The sequence below is a fragment of the Eubalaena glacialis genome, chromosome 11, assembly GCF_028564815.1.
Source record: "Eubalaena glacialis isolate mEubGla1 chromosome 11, mEubGla1.1.hap2.+ XY, whole genome shotgun sequence".
Classification (NCBI taxonomy): domain Eukaryota; kingdom Metazoa; phylum Chordata; class Mammalia; order Artiodactyla; family Balaenidae; genus Eubalaena; species Eubalaena glacialis.
In genome coordinates this window covers 80354143-80375013 of record NC_083726.1, presented here as the reverse complement: position 1 = coordinate 80375013, position 20871 = coordinate 80354143, and positions in this window count along the sequence as shown.

Here is a 20871-nt window from a genome sequence, read left to right as displayed (position 1 = left end):
GTACCAGAACACTGCGTAGAGACAGTAAGCTCTGGTCCTGCGTGTATGCTGCGTGTCAACCTAGAAATTAGAGACTGATGGCACAAGGCTAGTTTTCCCATTATGAAAGCTCCGTTGATGCGGCCCCGAAGCTCCCTGAAAAGCACTGTTGTTACCGTGCTTTTACTTACAGCCGGCATGGTTCATAGAAGAAAATGAGTTTTCTCGAAAGAAACCTTGTGCTTCCAGTTCCTAGTTGGAAGCTCACCCTGTTCTGCTCTATACCAAACGTGAAAGTCAATGTGAGCACTAGCCTCGAAGTAAGGCCCTGATTATCCTGGCAAAACGGGAGGCGTGCAGCAGCTCCATGAGGCTTTCATCGCTGTTCTGCTTTAGTTTCACGGTAGTAAGCTTTCCAAGACTCCTAGGGACTTTGCTTAAGCAACCGTTTCGGTACCAGAACACTGCGTAGAGACAGTAAGCTCTGGTCCTCCGTGTATGCTGCGTGTCAACCTAGAAATTGGAGACTGATGGCATAAAGCTTCTATTCCCATTATGAAAGCTCCGTTCATGCGGCCTCGAAGCTACCTGAAAAGCATTGTTGTTGCCGGGGTTTTCTTCACTGCCGGCATGGTTCTGAGAAGACAATGAGTTTTCTCCTAAGAAACCTTGGGTTTCCAGTTCCTTGTTGGAAGCTCACCCTGCTCTGCGCTATACCTAAAGTGAAAGTCAACGTGAGCCCAAGCTTCGAAGTAGGCCCTGATTACCCTTGTAAAACGAGAGGCGTGCAGCAGCTCCATGAGGCCTTCATCGTTGTTCTGCTTTAGTTTCAAGGTAGTAAGCTTTTCAACACTCCTAGGGGCCTTGCTTCAGCACCCGTTTCAGTACCAGAACACTGCGTAGAACCAGGAAGCTCTGCTCCTGCGTGTATGCTGCGTGTCAACCTAGAAATTAGAGACTGATGGCACAACGCTTGTTTTCCCGTTTTGAAAGCTCCATTCATGCGGCTTCGAAGCTACCTGAAAAGCACTGTTGTTACCGTGCTTTTACTTACAGCCGGCATGGCACATAGAAGAAAATGAGTTTTCTCGAAAGAAACCTTGTGCTTCCAGTTCCTAGTTGGAAGCTCACCCTGCTCTGCTCTATACCAAACGTGAAAGTCAATGTGAGCACTAGCCTCGAAGTAAGGCCCTGATTATGCTGGCAAAACGGGAGGCGTGCAGCAACTCCATGAGGCCTTCATCGCTGTTCTGCTTTAGTTTCACGGTAGTAAGCTTTCCAAGACTCCTAGGGACTTTGCTTAAGCAACCGTTTCGGTACCAGAACACTGCGTAGAGACAGTAAGCTCTGGTCCTGCGTGTATGCTGCGTGTCAACCTAGAAATTGGAGACTGATGGCATAAAGCTTCTTTTCCCATTATGAAAGCTCCGTTCATGCGGGCTCGAAGCTACCTGAAAAGCATTGTTGTTGCCGGGGTTTTCCTCACTGCCGGCATGGTTCTGAGAAGAAAATGAGTTTTCTCCTAAGAAACCTTGGGTTTCCAGTTCCTTGTTGGAAGCTCACCCTGCTCTGCGCCAAACCTAAAGTGAAAGTCAACGTGAGCCCAAGCTTCGAAGTAAGGCCCTGATTATCCTTGCCAAACGAGAGGCGTGCAGCAGCTCTTGAGGCGTTCATCGTTGTTCTGCTTTAGTTTCAAGGTAGTAAGCTTTTCAACACTCCTAGGGGCCTTGCTTCAGCACCCGTTTCAGTACCAGAACACTGCGTAGAACCAGGAAGCTCTGCTCCTGCGTGTATGCTGCGTGTAAACCTAGAAATTAGAGACTGATGGCACAACGCTTGTTATCCCGTTTTGAAAGCTCCATTCATGCGGCCTCGAAGCTACCTGAAAAGCACTGTTGTTACCGTGCTTTTACTTACAGCCGGCATGGCACATAGAAGAAAATGACTTTTCTCGAAAGAAACCTTGTGCTTCCAGTTCCTAGTTGGAAGCTCACCCTGCTCTACTCTATACCAAACGTGAAAGTCAATGTGAGCACTAGCCTCGAAGTAAGGCCCTGATTATGCTGGCAAAACGGGAGGCGTGCAGCAGCTCCATGAGGCCTTCATCGCTGTTGTTCTTTAGTTTCACGGTAGTAAGCTTTCCAAGACTCCTAGGGACTTTGCTTAAGCAACCGTTTCGGTACCAGAACACTGCGTAGAGACAGTAAGCTCTGGTCCTGCGTGTATGCTGCGTGTCAACCTAGAAATTGGAGACTGATGGCATAAGGCTTCTTTTCCCATTATGAAAGCTCCGTTCATGCGGCCTCGAAGCTACCTGAAAAGCATTGTTGTTGCCGGGGTTTTCTTCACTGCCGGCATGGTTCTGAGAAGAAAATGAGTTTTCTCCTAAGAAACCTTGGGTTTCCAGTTCCTTGTTGGAAGCTCACCCTGCTCTGCGCTATACCTAAAGTGAAAGTCAACGTGAGCCCAAGCTTCGAAGTAGGCCCTGATTACCCTTGTAAAACGAGAGGCGTGCAGCAGCTCCATGAGGCGTTCATCGTTGTTCTGCTTTAGTTTCAAGGTAGTAAGCTTTTCAACACTCCTAGGGGCCTTGCTTCAGCACCCGTTTCAGTACCAGAACACTGCGTAGAAGCAGGAAGCTCTGCTCCTGCGTGTGTGCTGCGTGTCAACCTAGAAATTAGAGACTGATGGCACAACGCTTGTTTTCCCGTTTTGAAAGCTCCATTCATGCGGCCTCGAAGCTACCTGAAAAGCACTGTTGTTACCGTGCTTTTACTTACAGGCGGCATGGCACATAGAAGAAAATGAGTTTTCTCGAAAGAAACCTTGTGCTTCCAGTTCCTAGTTGGAAGCTCACCCTGCTCTGCTCTATACCAAACGTGAAAGTCAATGTGAGCACTAGCCTCGACGTAAGGCCCTGATTATGCTGGCAAAACGGGAGGCGTGCAGCAGCTCCATGAGGCCTTCATCGCTGTTCTGCTTTAGTTTCACGGCAGTAAGCTTTCCAAGACTCCTAGGGACTTTGCTTAATCAACCGTTTCGGTACCAGAACACTGCGTAGAGACAGTAAGCTCTGGTCCTGCGTGTATGCTGCGTGTCAACCTAGAAATTGGAGACTGATGGCATAAAACTTCTATTCCCATTATGAAAGCTCCGTTCATGCGGGCTCGAAGCTACCTGAAAAGCATTGTTGTTGCCGGGGTTTTCCTCACTGCCGGCATGGTTCTGAGAAGAAAATGAGTTTTCTCCTAAGAAAACTTGGGTTTCCAGTTCCTTGTTGGAAGCTCACCCTGCTCTGCGCTATACCTAAAGTGAAAGTCAACGTGAGCCCCAGCTTCGAAGTAAGGCCCTGATTATCCTTGCCAAACGAGAGGCGTGCAGCAGCTCTTGAGGCGTTCATCGTTGTTCTGCTTTAGTGTCAAGGTAGTAAGCTTTTCAACACTCCTAGGGGCCTTGCTTCAGCACCCGTTTCAGTACCAGAACACTGCGTAGAACCAGGAAGCTCTGCTCCTGCGTGTATGCTGCGTGTCAACCTAGAAATTAGAGACTGATGGCATAACGCTTGTATTCCCGTTTTGAAAGCTCCATTCATGCGGCCTCGAAGCTACCTGAAAAGCACTGTTGTTACCGTGCTTTTACTTACAGCCGGCATGGCACATAGAAGAAAATGACTTTTCTCGAAAGAAACCTTGTGCTTCCAGTTCCTAGTTGGAAGCTCACCCTGCTCTACTCTATACCAAACGTGAAAGTCAATGTGAGCACTAGCCTCGAAGTAAGGCCCTGATTATGCTGGCAAAACGGGAGGCGTGCAGCAGCTCCATGAGGCCTTCATCGCTGTTCTTCTTTAGTTTCACGGTAGTAAGCTTTCCAAGACTCCTAGGGACTTTGCTTAAGCAACCGTTTCGGTACCAGAACACTGCGTAGAGACAGTAAGCTCTGGTCCTGCGTGTATGCTGCGTGTCAACCTAGAAATTAGAGACTGATGGCACAAGGCTAGTTTTCCCATTATGAAAGCTCCGTTGATGCGGCCCCGAAGCTCCCTGAAAAGCACTGTTGTTACCGTGCTTTTACTTACAGCCGGCATGGTTCATAGAAGAAAATGAGTTTTCTCGAAAGAAACCTTGTGCTTCCAGTTCCTAGTTGGAAGTTCACCCTGCTCTGCTCTATACCAAACGTGAAAGTCAATGTGAGCACTAGCCTCGAAGTAAGGCCCTGATTATCCTGGCAAAACGGGAGGCGTGCAGCAGCTCCATGAGGCTTTCATCGCTGTTCTGCTTTAGTTTCACGGTAGTAAGCTTTCCAAGACTCCTAGGGACTTTGCTTAAGCAACCGTTTCGGTACCAGAACACTGCGTAGAGACAGTAAGCTCTGGTCCTGCGTGTATGCTGCGTGTCAACCTAGAAATTGGAGACTGATGGCATAAAGCTTCTATTTCCATTATGAAAGCTCCGTTCATGCGGCCTCGAAGCTACCTGAAAAGCATTGTTGTTGCCGGGGTTTTCTTCACTGCCGGCATGGTTCTGAGAAGAAAATGAGTTTTCTCCTAAGAAACCTTGGGTTTCCAGTTCCTTGTTGGAAGCTCACCCTGCTCTGCTCTATACCTAAAGTGAAAGTCAACGTGAGCCCAAGCTTCGAAGTAGGCCCTGATTACCCTTGTAAAACGAGAGGCGTGCAGCAGCTCCATGAGGCCTTCATCGTTGTTCTGCTTTAGTTTCAAGGTAGTAAGCTTTTCAACACTCCTAGGGGCCTTGCTTCAGCACCCGTTTCAGTACCAGAACACTGCGTAGAACCAGGAAGCTCTGCTCCTGCGTGTATGCTGCGTGTCAACCTAGAAATTAGAGACTGATGGCACAACGCTTGTTTTCCCGTTTTGAAAGCTCCATTCATGCGGCCTCGAAGCTACCTGAAAAGCACTGTTGTTACCGTGCTTTTACTTACAGCCGGCATGGCACATAGAAGAAAATGAGTTTTCTCGAAAGAAACCTTGTGCTTCCAGTTCCTAGTTGGAAGCTCACCCTGCTCTGCTCTATACCAAACGTGAAAGTCAATGTGAGCACTAGCCTCGAAGTAAGGCCCTGATTATGCTGGCAAAACGGGAGGCGTGCAGCAACTCCATGAGGCCTTCATCGCTGTTCTGCTTTAGTTTCACGGTAGTAAGCTTTCCAAGACTCCTAGGGACTTTGCTTAAGCAACCGTTTCGGTACCAGAACACTGCGTAGAGACAGTAAGCTCTGGTCCTGCGTGTATGCTGCGTGTCAACCTAGAAATTGGAGACTGATGGCATAAAGCTTCTTTTCCCATTATGAAAGCTCCGTTCATGCGGGCTCGAAGCTACCTGAAAAGCATTGTTGTTGCCGGGGTTTTCCTCACTGCCGGCATGGTTCTGAGAAGAAAATGAGTTTTCTCCTAAGAAACCTTGGGTTTCCAGTTCCTTGTTGGAAGCTCACCCTGCTCTGCGCTATACCTAAAGTGAAAGTCAACGTGAGCCCAAGCTTCGAAGTAAGGCCCTGATTATCCTTGCCAAACGAGAGGCGTGCAGCAGCTCTTGAGGCGTTCATCGTTGTTCTGCTTTAGTTTCAAGGTAGTAAGCTTTTCAACACTCCTAGGGGCCTTGCTTCAGCACCCGTTTCAGTACCAGAACACTGCGTAGAACCAGGAAGCTCTGCTCCCGCGTGTATGCTGCGTGTAAACCTAGAAATTAGAGACTGATGGCACAACGCTTGTTATCCCGTTTTGAAAGCTCCATTCATGCGGCCTCGAAGCTACCTGAAAAGCACTGTTGTTACCGTGCTTTTACTTACAGCCGGCATGGCACATAGAAGAAAATGACTTTTCTCGAAAGAAACCTTGTGCTTCCAGTTCCTAGTTGGAAGCTCACCCTGCTCTACTCTATACCAAACGTGAAAGTCAATGTGAGCACTAACCTCGAAGTAAGGCCCTGATTATGCTGGCAAAACGGGAGGCGTGCAGCAGCTCCATGAGGCCTTCATCGCTGTTCTTCTTTAGTTTCACGGTAGTAAGCTTTCCAAGACTCCTAGGGACTTTGCTTAAGCAACCGTTTCGGTACCAGAACACTGCGTAGAGACAGTAAGCTCTGGTCCTGCGTGTATGCTGCGTGTCAACCTAGAAATTGGAGACTGATGGCATAAGGCTTCTTTTCCCATTATGAAAGCTCCGTTCATGCGGCCTCGAAGCTACCTGAAAAGCATTGTTGTTGCCGGGGTTTTCTTCACTGCCGGCATGGTTCTGAGAAGAAAATGAGTTTTCTCCTAAGAAACCTTGGGTTTCCAGTTCCTTGTTGGAAGCTCACCCTGCTCTGCGCTATACCTAAAGTGAAAGTCAACGTGAGCCCAAGCTTCGAAGTAGGCCCTGATTACCCTTGTAAAACGAGAGGCGTGCAGCAGCTCCATGAGGCTTTCATCGTTGTTCTGCTTTAGTTTCAAGGTAGTAAGCTTTTCAACACTCCTAGGGGCCTTGCTTCAGCACCCGTTTCAGTACCAGAACACTGCGTAGAACCAGGAAGCTCTGCTCCTGCGTGTGTGCTGCGTGTCAACCTAGAAATTAGAGACTGATGGCACAACGCTTGTTTTCCCGTTTTGAAAGCTCCATTCATGCGGCCTCGAAGCTACCTGAAAAGCACTGTTGTTACCGTGCTTTTACTTACAGGGGGCATGGCACATAGAAGAAAATGAGTTTTCTCGAAAAAAACCTTGTGCTTCCAGTTCCTAGTTGGAAGCTCACCCTGTTCTGCTCTATACCAAACGTGAAAGTCAATGTGAGCACTAGCCTCGACGTAAGGCCCTGATTATGCTGGCAAAACGGGAGGCGTGCAGCAGCTCCATGAGGCCTTCATCGCTGTTCTGCTTTAGTTTCACGGTAGTAAGCTTTCCAAGACTCCTAGGGACTTTGCTTAATCAACCGTTTCGGTACCAGAACACTGCGTAGAGACAGTAAGCTCTGGTCCTGCGTGTATGCTGCGTGTCAACCTAGAAATTGGAGACTGATGGCATAAAACTTCTATTCCCATTATGAAAGCTCCGTTCATGCGGGCTCGAAGCTACCTGAAAAGCATTGTTGTTGCCGGGGTTTTCCTCACTGCCGGCATGGTTCTGAGAAGAAAATGAGTTTTCTCCTAAGAAACCTTGGGTTTCCAGTTCCTTGTTGGAAGCTCACCCTGCTCTGCGCTATACCTAAAGTGAAAGTCAACGTGAGCCCAAGCTTCGAAGTAAGGCCCTGATTATCCTTGCCAAACGAGAGGCGTGCAGCAGCTCCATGAGGCGTTCATCGTTGTTCTGCTTTAGTTTCAAGGTAGTAAGCTTTTCAACACTCCTAGGGGCCTTGCTTCAGCACCCGTTTCAGTACCAGAACACTGCGTAGAACCAGGAAGCTCTGCTCCTGCGTGTATGCTGCGTGTCAACCTAGAAATTAGAGACTGATGGCACAACGCTTGTTTTCCCGTTTTGAAAGCTCCATTCATGCGGCCTCGAAGCTACCTGAAAAGCACTGTTGTTACCGTGCTTTTACTTAAGCCGGCATGGCACATAGAAGAAAATGAGTTTTCTCGAAAGAAACCTTGTGCTTCCAGTTCCTAGTTGGAAGCTCACCCTGCTCTGCTCTATACCAAACGTGAAAGTCAATGTGAGCACTAGCCTCGAAGTAAGGCCCTGATTATCCTGGCAAAACGGGAGGCGTGCAGCAGCTCCATGAGGCCTTCATCGCTGTTCTGCTTTAGTTTCACGGTAGTAAGCTTTCCAAGACTCCTAGGGACTTTGCTTAAGCAACCGTTTCGGTACCAGAACACTGCATAGAGACAGTAAGCTCTGGTCCTGCGTGTATGCTGCGTGTCAACCTAGAAATTGGAGACTGATGGCATAAGGCTTCTTTTCCCATTATGAAAGCTCCGTTCATGCGGCCTCGAAGCTACCTGAAAAGCATTGTTGTTGCCGGGGTTTTCTTCACTGCCGGCATGGTTCTGAGAAGACAATGAGTTTTCTCCTAAGAAACCTTGGGTTTCCAGTTCCTTGTTGGAAGCTCACCCTGCTCTGCGCTATACCTAAAGTGAAAGTCAACGTGAGCCCAAGCTTCGAAGTAGGCCCTGATTACCCTTGTAAAACGAGAGGCGTGCAGCAGCTCCATGAGGCCTTCATCGTTGTTCTGCTTTAGTTTCAAGGTAGTAAGCTTTTCAACACTCCTAGGGGCCTTGCTTCAGCACCCGTTTCAGTACCAGAACACTGCGTAGAACCAGGAAGCTCTGCTCCTGCGTGTATGCTGCGTGTCAACCTAGAAATTAGAGACTGATGGCACAACGCTTGTTTTCCCGTTTTGAAAGCTCCATTCATGCGGCCTCGAAGCTACCTGAAAAGCACTGTTGTTACCGTGCTTTTACTTACAGCCGGCATGGCACATAGAAGAAAATGAGTTTTCTCGAAAGAAACCTTGTGCTTCCAGTTCCTAGTTGGAAGCTCACCCTGCTCTGCTCTATACCAAACGTGAAAGTCAATGTGAGCACTAGCCTCGAAGTAAGGCCCTGATTATGCTGGCAAAACGGGAGGCGTGCAGCAACTCCATGAGGCCTTCATCGCTGTTCTGCTTTAGTTTCACGGTAGTAAGCTTTCCAAGACTCCTAGGGACTTTGCTTAAGCAACCGTTTCGGTACCAGAACACTGCGTAGAGACAGTAAGCTCTGGTCCTGCGTGTATGCTGCGTGTCAACCTAGAAATTGGAGACTGATGGCATAAAGCTTCTTTTCCCATTATGAAAGCTCCGTTCATGCGGGCTCGAAGCTACCTGAAAAGCATTGTTGTTGCCGGGGTTTTCCTCACTGCCGGCATGGTTCTGAGAAGAAAATGAGTTTTCTCCTAAGAAACCTTGGGTTTCCAGTTCCTTGTTGGAAGCTCACCCTGCTCTGCGCTATACCTAAAGTGAAAGTCAACATGAGCCCAAGCTTCGAAGTAAGGCCCTGATTATCCTTGCCAAACGAGAGGCGTGCAGCAGCTCTTGAGGCGTTCATCGTTGTTCTGCTTTAGTTTCAAGGTAGTAAGCTTTTCAACACTCCTAGGGGCCTTGCTTCAGCACCCGTTTCAGTACCAGAACACTGCGTAGAACCAGGAAGCTCTGCTCCTGCGTGTATGCTGCGTGTAAACCTAGAAATTAGAGACTGATGGCACAACGCTTGTTATCCCGTTTTGAAAGCTCCATTCATGCGGCCTCGAAGCTACCTGAAAAGCACTGTTGTTACCGTGCTTTTACTTACAGCCGGCATGGCACATAGAAGAAAATGACTTTTCTCGAAAGAAACCTTGTGCTTCCAGTTCCTAGTTGGAAGCTCACCCTGCTCTACTCTATACCAAACGTGAAAGTCAATGTGAGCACTAGCCTCGAAGTAAGGCCCTGATTATGCTGGCAAAACGGGAGGCGTGCAGCAGCTCCATGAGGCCTTCATCGCTGTTCTGCTTTAGTTTCACGGTAGTAAGCTTTCCAAGACTCCTAGGGACTTTGCTTAAGCAACCGTTTCGGTACCAGAACACTGCGTAGAGACAGTAAGCTCTGGTCCTGCGTGTATGCTGCGTGTCAACCTAGAAATTGGAGACTGATGGCATAAGGCTTCTTTTCCCATTATGAAAGCTCCGTTCATGCGGCCTCGAAGCTACCTGAAAAGCATTGTTGTTGCCGGGGTTTTCTTCACTGCCGGCATGGTTCTGAGAAGACAATGAGTTTTCTCCTAAGAAACCTTGGGTTTCCAGTTCCTTGTTGGAAGCTCACCCTGCTCTGCGCTATACCTAAAGTGAAAGTCAACGTGAGCCCAAGCTTCGAAGTAGGCCCTGATTATCCTTGTAAAACGAGAGGCGTGCAGCAGCTCCATGAGGCCTTCATCGTTGTTCTGCTTTAGTTTCAAGGTAGTAAGCTTTTCAACACTCCTAGGGGCCTTGCTTCAGCACCCGTTTCAGTACCAGAACACTGCGTAGAACCAGGAAGCTCTGCTCCTGCGTGTATGCTGCGTGTCAACCTAGAAATTAGAGACTGATGGCACAACGCTTGTTTTCCCGTTTTGAAAGCTCCATTCATGCGGCCTCGAAGCTACCTGAAAAGCACTGTTGTTACCGTGCTTTTACTTACAGCCGGCATGGCACATAGAAGAAAATGAGTTTTCTCGAAAGAAACCTTGTGCTTCCAGTTCCTAGTTGGAAGCTCACCCTGCTCTGCTCTATACCAAACGTGAAAGTCAATGTGAGCACTAGCCTCGAAGTAAGGCCCTGATTATGCTGGCAAAACGGGAGGCGTGCAGCAACTCCATGAGGCCTTCATCGCTGTTCTGCTTTAGTTTCACGGTAGTAAGCTTTCCAAGACTCCTAGGGACTTTGCTTAAGCAACCGTTTCGGTACCAGAACACTGCGTAGAGACAGTAAGCTCTGGTCCTGCGTGTATGCTGCGTGTCAACCTAGAAATTGGAGACTGATGGCATAAAGCTTCTTTTCCCATTATGAAAGCTCCGTTCATGCAGGCTCGAAGCTACCTGAAAAGCATTGTTGTTGCCGGGGTTTTCCTCACTGCCGGCATGGTTCTGAGAAGAAAATGAGTTTTCTCCTAAGAAACCTTGTGCTTCCAGTTCCTAGTTGGAAGCTCACCCTTTTCTGCTCTATACCAAACGTGAAAGTCAATGTGAGCACTAGCCTCGAAGTAAGGCCCTGATTATGCTGGCAAAACGGGAGGCGTGCAGCAGCTCCATGAGGCCTTCATCGCTGTTCTTCTTTAGTTTCACGGTAGTAAGCTTTCCAAGACTCCTAGGGACTTTGCTTAAGCAACCGTTTCGGTACCAGAACACTGCGTAGAGACAGTAAGCTCTGGTCCTGCGTGTATGCTGCGTGTCAACCTAGAAATTGGAGACTGATGGCATAAGGCTTCTTTTCCCATTATGAAAGCTCCGTTCATGCGGCCTCGAAGCTACCTGAAAAGCATTGTTGTTGCCGGGGTTTTCTTCACTGCCGGCATGGTTCTGAGAAGAAAATGAGTTTTCTCCTAAGAAACCTTGGGTTTCCAGTTCCTTGTTGGAAGCTCACCCTGCTCTGCGCTATACCTAAAGTGAAAGTCAACGTGAGCCCAAGCTTCGAAGTAGGCCCTGATTACCCTTGTAAAACGAGAGGCGTGCAGCAGCTCCATGAGGCGTTCATCGTTGTTCTGCTTTAGTTTCAAGGTAGTAAGCTTTTCAACACTCCTAGGGGCCTTGCTTCAGCACCCGTTTCAGTACCAGAACACTGCGTAGAACCAGGAAGCTCTGCTCCTGCGTGTGTGCTGCGTGTCAACCTAGAAATTAGAGACTGATGGCACAACGCTTGTTTTCCCGTTTTGAAAGCTCCATTCATGCGGCCCCGAAGCTACCTGAAAAGCACTGTTTTTACCGTGCTTTTACTTACAGGCGGCATGGCACATAGAAGAAAATGAGTTTTCTCGAAAGAAACCTTGTGCTTCCAGTTCCTAGTTGGAAGCTCACCCTGCTCTGCTCTATACCAAACGTGAAAGTCAATGTGAGCACTAGCCTCGACGTAAGGCCCTGATTATGCTGGCAAAACGGGAGGCGTGCAGCAGCTCCATGAGGCCTTCATCGCTGTTCTGCTTTAGTTTCACGGTAGTAAGCTTTCCAAGACTCCTAGGGACTTTGCTTAATCAACCGTTTCGGTACCAGAACACTGCGTAGAGACAGTAAGCTCTGGTCCTGCGTGTATGCTGCGTGTCAACCTAGAAATTGGAGACTGATGGCATAAAACTTCTATTCCCATTATGAAAGCTCCGTTCATGCGGGCTCGAAGCTACCTGAAAAGCATTGTTGTTGCCGGGGTTTTCCTCACTGCCGGCATGGTTCTGAGAAGAAAATGAGTTTTCTCCTAAGAAACCTTGGGTTTCCAGTTCCTTGTTGGAAGCTCACCCTGCTCTGCGCTATACCTAAAGTGAAAGTCAACGTGAGCCCAAGCTTCGAAGTAAGGCCCTGATTATCCTTGCAAAACGAGAGGCGTGCAGCAGCTCTTGAGGCGTTCATCGTTGTTCTGCTTTAGTTTCAAGGTAGTAAGCTTTTCAACACTCCTAGGGGCCTTGCTTCAGCACCCGTTTCAGTACCAGAACACTGCGTAGAACCAGGAAGCTCTGCTCCTGCGTGTATGCTGCGTGTCAACCTAGAAATTAGAGACTGATGGCACAACGCTTGTTTTCCCGTTTTGAAAGCTCCATTCATGCGGCCTCGAAGCTACCTGAAAAGCACTGTTGTTACCGTGCTTTTACTTACAGCCGGCATGCTCATAGAAGAAAATGAGTTTTCTCGAAAGAAACCTTGTGCTTCCAGTTCCTAGTTGGAAGCTCACCCTGCTCTGCTCTATACCAAACGTGAAAGTCAATGTGAGCACTAGCCTCGAAGTAAGGCCCTGATTATGCTGGCAAAACGGGAGGCGTGCAGCAACTCCATGAGGCCTTCATCGCTGTTCTGCTTTAGTTTCACGGTAGTAAGCTTTCCAAGACTCCTAGGGACTTTGCTTAAGCAACCGTTTCGGTACCAGAACACTGCGTAGAGACAGTAAGCTCTGGTCCTGCGTGTATGCTGCGTGTCAACCTAGAAATTGGAGACTGATGGCATAAGGCTTCTTTTCCCATTATGAAAGCTCCGTTCATGCGGCCTCGAAGCTACCTGAAAAGCATTGTTGTTGCCGGGGTTTTCTTCACTGCCGGCATGGTTCTGAGAAGCAAATGAGTTTTCTCCTAAGAAACCTTGGGTTTCCAGTTCCTTGTTGGAAGCTCACCCTGCTCTGCGCTATACCTAAAGTGAAAGTCAACGTGAGCCCAAGCTTCGAAGTAGGCCCTGATTACCCTTGTAAAACGAGAGGCGTGCAGCAGCTCCATGAGGCCTTCATCGTTGTTCTGCTTTTTCAAGGTAGTAAGCTTTTCAACACTCCTAGGGGCCTTGCTTCAGCACCCGTTTCAGTATCAGAACACTGCGTAGAACCAGGAGCTCTGTTCCTGCGTGTATGCTGCGTGTCAACCTAGAAATTACAGACTGATGGCACAAGGCTAGTTTTCCCATTATGAAAGCTCTCTTGATGCGGCCCCGAAGCTACCTGAAAAGCACTGTTGTTACCGTGCTTTTACTTACAGACGACATGGTTCATAGAAGAAAATGAGTTTTCTCGAAAGAAACCTTGTGCTTCCAGTTCCTAGTTGGAAGCTCACCCTGTTCTGCTCTATACCAAACGTGAAAGTCAATGTGAGCACTAGCCTCGAAGTAAGGCCCTGATTATGCTGGCAAAACGGGAGGCGTGCAGCAGCTCCATGAGGCCTTCATCGCTGTTCTGCTTTAGTTTCACGGTAGTAAGCTTTCCAAGACTCCTAGGGACTTTGCTTAAGCAACCGTTTCGGTACCAGAACACTGCGTAGAGACAGTAAGCTCTGGTCCTGCGTGTATGCTGCGTGTCAACCTAGAAATTGGAGACTGATGGCATAAAGCCTCTTTTCCCATTATGAAAGCTGCGTTCATGCGGCCTCGAAGCTACCTGAAAAGCATTGTTGTTGCCGGGGTTTTCCTCACTGCCGGCATGGTTCTGAGAAGAAAATGAGTTTTCTCCTAAGAAACCTTGGGTTTCCAGTTCCTTGTTGGAAGCTCACCCTGCTCTGCGCTATACCTAAAGTGAAAGTCAACGTGAGCCCAAGCTTCGAAGTAAGGCCCTGATTATCCTTGCCAAACGAGAGGCGTGCAGCAGCTCTTGAGGCGTTCATCGTTGTTCTGCTTTAGTTTCAAGGTAGTAAGCTTTTCAACACTCCTAGGGGCCTTGCTTCAGCACCCGTTTCAGTACCAGAACACTGCGTAGAACCAGGAAGCTCTGCTCCTGCGTGTATGCTGCGTGTAAACCTAGAAATTAGAGACTGATGGCACAACGCTTGTTATCCCGTTTTGAAAGCTCCATTCATGCGGCCTCGAAGCTACCTGAAAAGCACTGTTGTTACCGTTCTTTTACTTACAGCCGGCATGGCACATAGAAGAAAATGACTTTTCTCGAAAGAAACCTTGTGCTTCCAGTTCCTAGTTGGAAGCTCACCCTGCTCTACTCTATACCAAACGTGAAAGTCAATGTGAGCACTAGCCTCGAAGTAAGGCCCTGATTATGCTGGCAAAACGGGAGGCGTGCAGCAGCTCCATGAGGCCTTCATCGCTGTTCTTCTTTAGTTTCACGGTAGTAAGCTTTCCAAGACTCCTAGGGACTTTGCTTAAGCAACCGTTTCGGTACCAGAACACTGCGTAGAGACAGTAAGCTCTGGTCCTGCGTGTATGCTGCGTGTCAACCTAGAAATTGGAGACTGATGGCATAAGGCTTCTTTTCCCATTATGAAAGCTCCGTTCATGCGGCCTCGAAGCTACCTGAAAAGCATTGTTGTTGCCGGGGTTTTCCTCACTGCCGGCATGGTTCTGAGAAGAAAATGAGTTTTCTCCTAAGAAACCTTGGGTTTCCAGTTCCTTGTTGGAAGCTCACCCTGCTCTGCGCTATACCTAAAGTGAAAGTCAACGTGAGCCCAAGCTTCGAAGTAAGGCCCTGATTATCCTTGCAAAACGAGAGGCGTGCAGCAGCTCTTGAGGCGTTCATCGTTGTTCTGCTTTAGTTTCAAGGTAGTAAGCTTTTCAACACTCCTAGGGGCCTTGCTTCAGCACCCGTTTCAGTACCAGAACACTGCGTAGAACCAGGAAGCTCTGCTCCTGCGTGTATGCTGCGTGTCAACCTAGAAATTAGAGACTGATGGCACAACGCTTGTTTTCCCGTTTTGAAAGCTCCATTCATGCGGCCTCGAAGCTACCTGAAAAGCACTGTTGTTACCGTGCTTTTACTTACAGCCGGCATGCTCATAGAAGAAAATGAGTTTTCTCGAAAGAAACCTTGTGCTTCCAGTTCCTAGTTGGAAGCTCACCCTGCTCTGCTCTATACCAAACGTGAAAGTCAATGTGAGCACTAGCCTCGAAGTAAGGCCCTGATTATGCTGGCAAAACGGGAGGCGTGCAGCAACTCCATGAGGCCTTCATCGCTGTTCTGCTTTAGTTTCACGGTAGTAAGCTTTCCAAGACTCCTAGGGACTTTGCTTAAGCAACCGTTTCGGTACCAGAACACTGCGTAGAGACAGTAAGCTCTGGTCCTGCGTGTATGCTGCGTGTCAACCTAGAAATTGGAGACTGATGGCATAAGGCTTCTTTTCCCATTATGAAAGCTCCGTTCATGCGGCCTCGAAGCTACCTGAAAAGCATTGTTGTTGCCGGGGTTTTCTTCACTGCCGGCATGGTTCTGAGAAGAAAATGAGTTTTCTCCTAAGAAACCTTGGGTTTCCAGTTCCTTGTTGGAAGCTCACCCTGCTCTGCGCTATACCTAAAGTGAAAGTCAACGTGAGCCCAAGCTTCGAAGTAGGCCCTGATTACCCTTGTAAAACGAGAGGCGTGCAGCACTCCATGAGGCCTTCATCGTTGTTCTGCTTTTTCAAGGTAGTAAGCTTTTCAACACTCCTAGGGGCCTTGCTTCAGCACCCGTTTCAGTATCAGAACACTGCGTAGAACCAGGAGCTCTGTTCCTGCGTGTATGCTGCGTGTCAACCTAGAAATTACAGACTGAAGGCACAAGGCTAGTTTTCCCATTATGAAAGCTCTCTTGATGCGGCCCCGAAGCTACCTGAAAAGCACTGTTGTTACCGTGCTTTTACTTACAGACGACATGGTTCATAGAAGAAAATGAGTTTTCTCGAAAGAAACCTTGTGCTTCCAGTTCCTAGTTGGAAGCTCACCCTGTTCTGCTCTATACCAAACGTGAAAGTCAATGTGAGCACTAGCCTCGAAGTAAGGCCCTGATTATGCTGGCAAAACGGGAGGCGTGCAGCAGCTCCATGAGGCCTTCATCGCTGTTCTGCTTTAGTTTCACGGTAGTAAGCTTTCCAAGACTCCTAGGGACTTTGCTTAAGCAACCGTTTCGGTACCAGAACACTGCGTAGAGACAGTAAGCTCTGGTCCTGCGTGTATGCTGCGTGTCAACCTAGAAATTGGAGACTGATGGCATAAAGCCTCTTTTCCCATTATGAAAGCTGCGTTCATGCGGCCTCGAAGCTACCTGAAAAGCATTGTTGTTGCCGGGGTTTTCTTCACTGCCGGCATGGTTCTGAGAAGAAAATGAGTTTTCTCCTAAGAAACCTTGTGTTTCCAGTTCCTTGTTGGAAGCTCACCCTGCTCTGCACTATACCTAAAGTGAAAGTCAACGTGAGCCCAAGCTTCGAAGTAGACCCTGATTATCCTTGCAAAACGAGAGGCGTGCAGCAGCTCCATGAGGCGTTCATCGTTGTTCTGCTTTAGTTTCAAGGTAGTAAGCTTTTCAACACTCCTAGGGGCCTTGCTTCAGCACCCGTTTCAGTACCAGAACACTGCGTAGAACCAGGAAGCTCTGCTCCTGCGTGTATGCTGCGTGTCAACCTAGAAATTAGAGACTGATGGCACAACGCTTGTTTTCCCGTTTTGAAAGCTCCATTCATGCAGCCTCGAAGCTACCTGAAAAGCACTGTTGTTACCGTGCTTTTACTTACAGCCGGCATGGCACATAGAAGAAAATGACTTTTCTCGAAAGAAACCTTGTGCTTCCAGTTCCTAGTTGGAAGCTCACCCTGCTCTGCTCTATACCAAACGTGAAAGTCAATGTGAGCACTAGCCTCGAAGTAAGGCCCTGATTATGCTGGCAAAACGGGAGGCGTGCAGCAGCTCCATGAGGCCTTCATCGCTGTTCTGCTTTAGTTTCACGGTAGTAAGCTTTCCAAGACTCCTAGGGACTTTGCTTAAGCAACCGTTTCGGTACCAGAACACTGCGTAGAGACAGTAAGCTCTGGTCCTGCGTGTATGCTGCGTGTCAACCTAGAAATTGGAGACTGATGGCATAAAGCCTCTTTTCCCATTATGAAAGCTCCGTTCATGCGGCCTCGAAGCTACCTGAAAAGCATTGTTGTTGCCGGGGTTTTCTTCACTCCCGGCATGGTTCTGAGAAGAAAATGAGTTTTCTCCTAAGAAACCTTGTGTTTCCAGTTCCTTGTAGGAAGCTCACCCTGCTCTGCGCTATACCTAAAGTGAAAGTCAACGTGAGCCCAAGCTTCGAAGTAAGGCCCTGATTATCCTTGCAAAACGAGAGGCGTGCAGCAGCTCCATGAGGCGTTCATCGTTGTTCTGCTTTAGTTTCAAGGTAGTAAGCTTTTCAACACTCCTAGGGGCCTTGCTTCAGCACCCGTTTCAGTACCAGAACACTGCGTAGAACCAGGAGCTCTGCTCCTGCGTGTATGCTGCGTGTCAACCTAGAAATTACAGACTGATGGCACAAGGCTAGTTTTCCCATTATGAAAGCTCTGTTGATGCGGCCCCGAAGCTACCTGAAAAGCACTGTTGTTACCGTGCTTTTACTTACAGACGGCATGGTTCATAGAAGAAAATGAGTTTTCTCGAAAGAAACCTTGTGCTTCCAGTTCCTAGTTGGAAGCTCACCCTGTTCTGCTCTATACCAAACGTGAAAGTCAATGTGAGCACTAGCCTCGAAGTAAGGCCCTGATTATGCTGGCAAAACGGGAGGCGTGCAGCAGCTCCATGAGGCCTTCATCGCTGTTCTGCTTTAGTTTCACGGTAGTAAGCTTTCCAAGACTCCTAGGGACTTTGCTTAAGCAACCGTTTCGGTACCAGAACACTGCGTAGAGACAGTAAGCTCTGGTCCTGCGTGTATGCTGCGTGTCAACCTAGAAATGGAGACTGATGGCATAAGACTTCTTTTCCCATTATGAAAGCTCCGTTCATGCGGCCTCGAAGCTACCTGAAAAGCATTGTTGTTGCCGGGGTTTTCCTCACTGCCGGCATGGTTCTGAGAAGAAAATGAGTTTTCTCCTAAGAAACCTTGGGTTTCCAGTTCCTTGTTGGAAGCTCACCCTGCTCTGCGCTATACCTAAAGTGAAAGTCAACGTGAGCCCAAGCTTCGAAGTAAGGCCCTGATTATCCTTGCAAAACGAGAGGCGTGCAGCAGCTCTTGAGGCGTTCATCGTTGTTCTGCTTTAGTTTCAAGGTAGTAAGCTTTCAACACTCCTAGGGGCCTTGCTTCAGCACCCGTTTCAGTACCAGAACACTGCGTAGAACCAGGAAGCTCTGCTCCTGCGTGTATGCTGCGTGTCAACCTAGAAATTAGAGACTGATGGCACAACGCTTGTTTTCCCGTTTTGAAAGCTCCATTCATGCGGCCTCGATGTTACCTGAAAAGCACTGTTGTTACGTGCTTTTACTTACAGCCGGCATGGCACATAGAAGAAAATGAGTTTTCTCGAAAGAAACCTTGCGCTTCCAGTTCCTAGTTGGAAGCTCACCCTGCTCTGCTCTATACCAAACGTGAAAGTCAATGTGAGCACTAGCCTCGAAGTAAGGCCCTGATTATGCTGGCAAAACGGGAGGCGTGCAGCAGCTCCATGAGGCCTTCATCGCTGTTCTGCTTTAGTTTCACGGTAGTAAGCTTTCCAAGACTCCTAGGGACTTTGCTTTAGCAACCGTTTCGGTACCAGAACACTACGTAGAGACAGTAAGCTCTGGTCCTGCGTGTATGCTGCGTGTCAACCTAGAAATTGGAGACTGATGGCATAAAGCCTCTTTTCCCATTATGAAAGCTCCGTTCATGCGGCCTCGAAGCTACCTGAAAAGCATTGATGTTGCCGGGGTTTTCCTCACTGCCGGCATGGTTCTGAGAAGAAAATGAGTTTTCTCCTAAGAAACCTTGGGTTTCCAGTTCCTTGTTGGAAGCTCACCCTGCTCTGCGCTATACCTAAAGTGAAAGTCAACGTGAGCCCAAGCTTCGAAGTAAGGCCCTGATTATCCTTGCAAAACGAGAGGCGTGCAGCATCTCTTGAGGCGTTCATCGTTGTTCTGCTTTAGTTTCAAGGTAGTAAGCTTTTCAACACTCCTAGGGGCCTTGCTTCAGCACCCGTTTCAGTACCAGAACACTGCGTAGAACCAGGAAGCTCTGCTCCTGCGTGTATGCTGCGTGTCAACCTAGAAATTACAGACTGATGGCACAAGGCTAGTTTTCCCATTATGAAAGCTCTGTTGATGCGGCCCCGAAGCTACCTGAAAAGCACCGTTGTTACCGTGCTTTTACTTACAGACGGCATGGTTCATAGAAGAAAATGAGTTTTCTCGAAAGAAACCTTGTGCTTCCAGTTCCTAGTTGGAAGCTCACCCTTTTCTGCTCTATACCAAACGTGAAAGTCAATGTGAGCACTAGCCTCGAAGTAAGGCCCTGATTATGCTGGCAAAACGGGAGGCGTGCAGCAGCTCCATGAGGCCTTCATCGCTGTTCTGCTTTAGTTTCACGGTAGTAAGCTTTCCAAGACTCCTAGGGACTTTGCTTAAGCAACAGTTTCGGTACCAGAACACTGCGTAGAGACAGTAAGCTCTGGTCCTGCGTGTATGCTGCGTGTCAACCTAGAAATTGGAGACTGATGGCATAAGACTTCTTTTCCCATTATGAAAGCTCCGTTCATGCGGCCTCGAAGCTACCTGAAAAGCATTATTGTTGCCGGGGTTTTCCTCACTGCCGGCATGGTTCTGAGAAGAAAATGAGTTTTCTCCTAAGAAACCTTGGGTTTCCAGTTCCTTGTTGGAAGCTCACCCTGCTCTGCGCTATACCTAAAGTGAAAGTCAACGTGAGCCCAAGCTTCGAAGTAAGGCCCTGATTATCCTTGCAAAACGAGAGGCGTGCAGCAGCTCTTGAGGCGTTCATCGTTGTTCTGCTTTAGTTTCAAGGTAGTAAGCTTTTCAACACTCCTAGGGGCCTTGCTTCAGCACCCGTTTCAGTACCAGAACACTGCGTAGAACCAGGAAGCTCTGCTCCTGCGTGTATGCTGCGTGTCAACCTAGAAATTAGAGACTGATGGCACAACGCTTGTTTTCCCGTTTTGAAAGCTCCATTCATGCGGCCTCGAAGCTACCTGAAAAGCACTGTTGTTACCGTGCTTTTACTTACAGCCGGCATGGCACATAGAAGAAAATGAGTTTTCTCGAAAGAAACCTTGCGCTTCCAGTTCCTAGTTGGAAGCTCACCCTGCTCTGCTCTATACCAAACATGAAAGTCAATGTGAGCACTAGCCTCGAAGTAAGGCCCTGATTATGCTGGCAAAACGGGAGGCGTGCAGCAGCTCCATGAGGCCTTCATCGCTGTTCTGCTTTAGTTTCACGGTAGTAAGCTTTCCAAGACTCCTAGGGACTTTGCTTTAGCAACCGTTTCGGTACCAGAACACTACGTAGAGACAGTAAGCTCTGGTCCTGCGTGTATGCTGCGTGTCAACCTAGAAATTGGAGACTGATGTCATAAAGCCTCTTTTCCCATTATGAAAGCTCCGTTCATGCGGCCTCGAAGCTACCTGAAAAGCAGTGATGTTGCCGGGGTTTTCCTCACTGCCGGCATGGTTCTGAGAAGAAAATGAGTTTTCTCCTAAGAAACCTTGGGTTTCCAGTTCCTTGTTGGAAGCTCACCCTGCTCTGCGCTATACCTAAAGTGAAAGTCAACGTGAGCCCAAGCTTCGAAGTAAGGCCCTGATTATCCTTGCAAAACGAGAGGCGTGCAGCATCTCTTGAGGCGTTCATCGTTGTTCTGCTTTAGTTTCAAGGTAGTAAGCTTTTCAACACTCCTAGGGGCCTTGCTTCAGCACCCGTTTCAGTACCAGAACACTGCGTAGAACCAGGAGCTCTGCTCCTGCGTGTATGCTGCGTGTCAACCTAGAAATTACAGACTGATGGCACAAGGCTAGTTTTCCCATTATGAAAGCTCTGTTGATGCGGCCCCGAAGCTACCTGAAAAGCACTGTTGTTACCGTGCTTTTACTTACAGA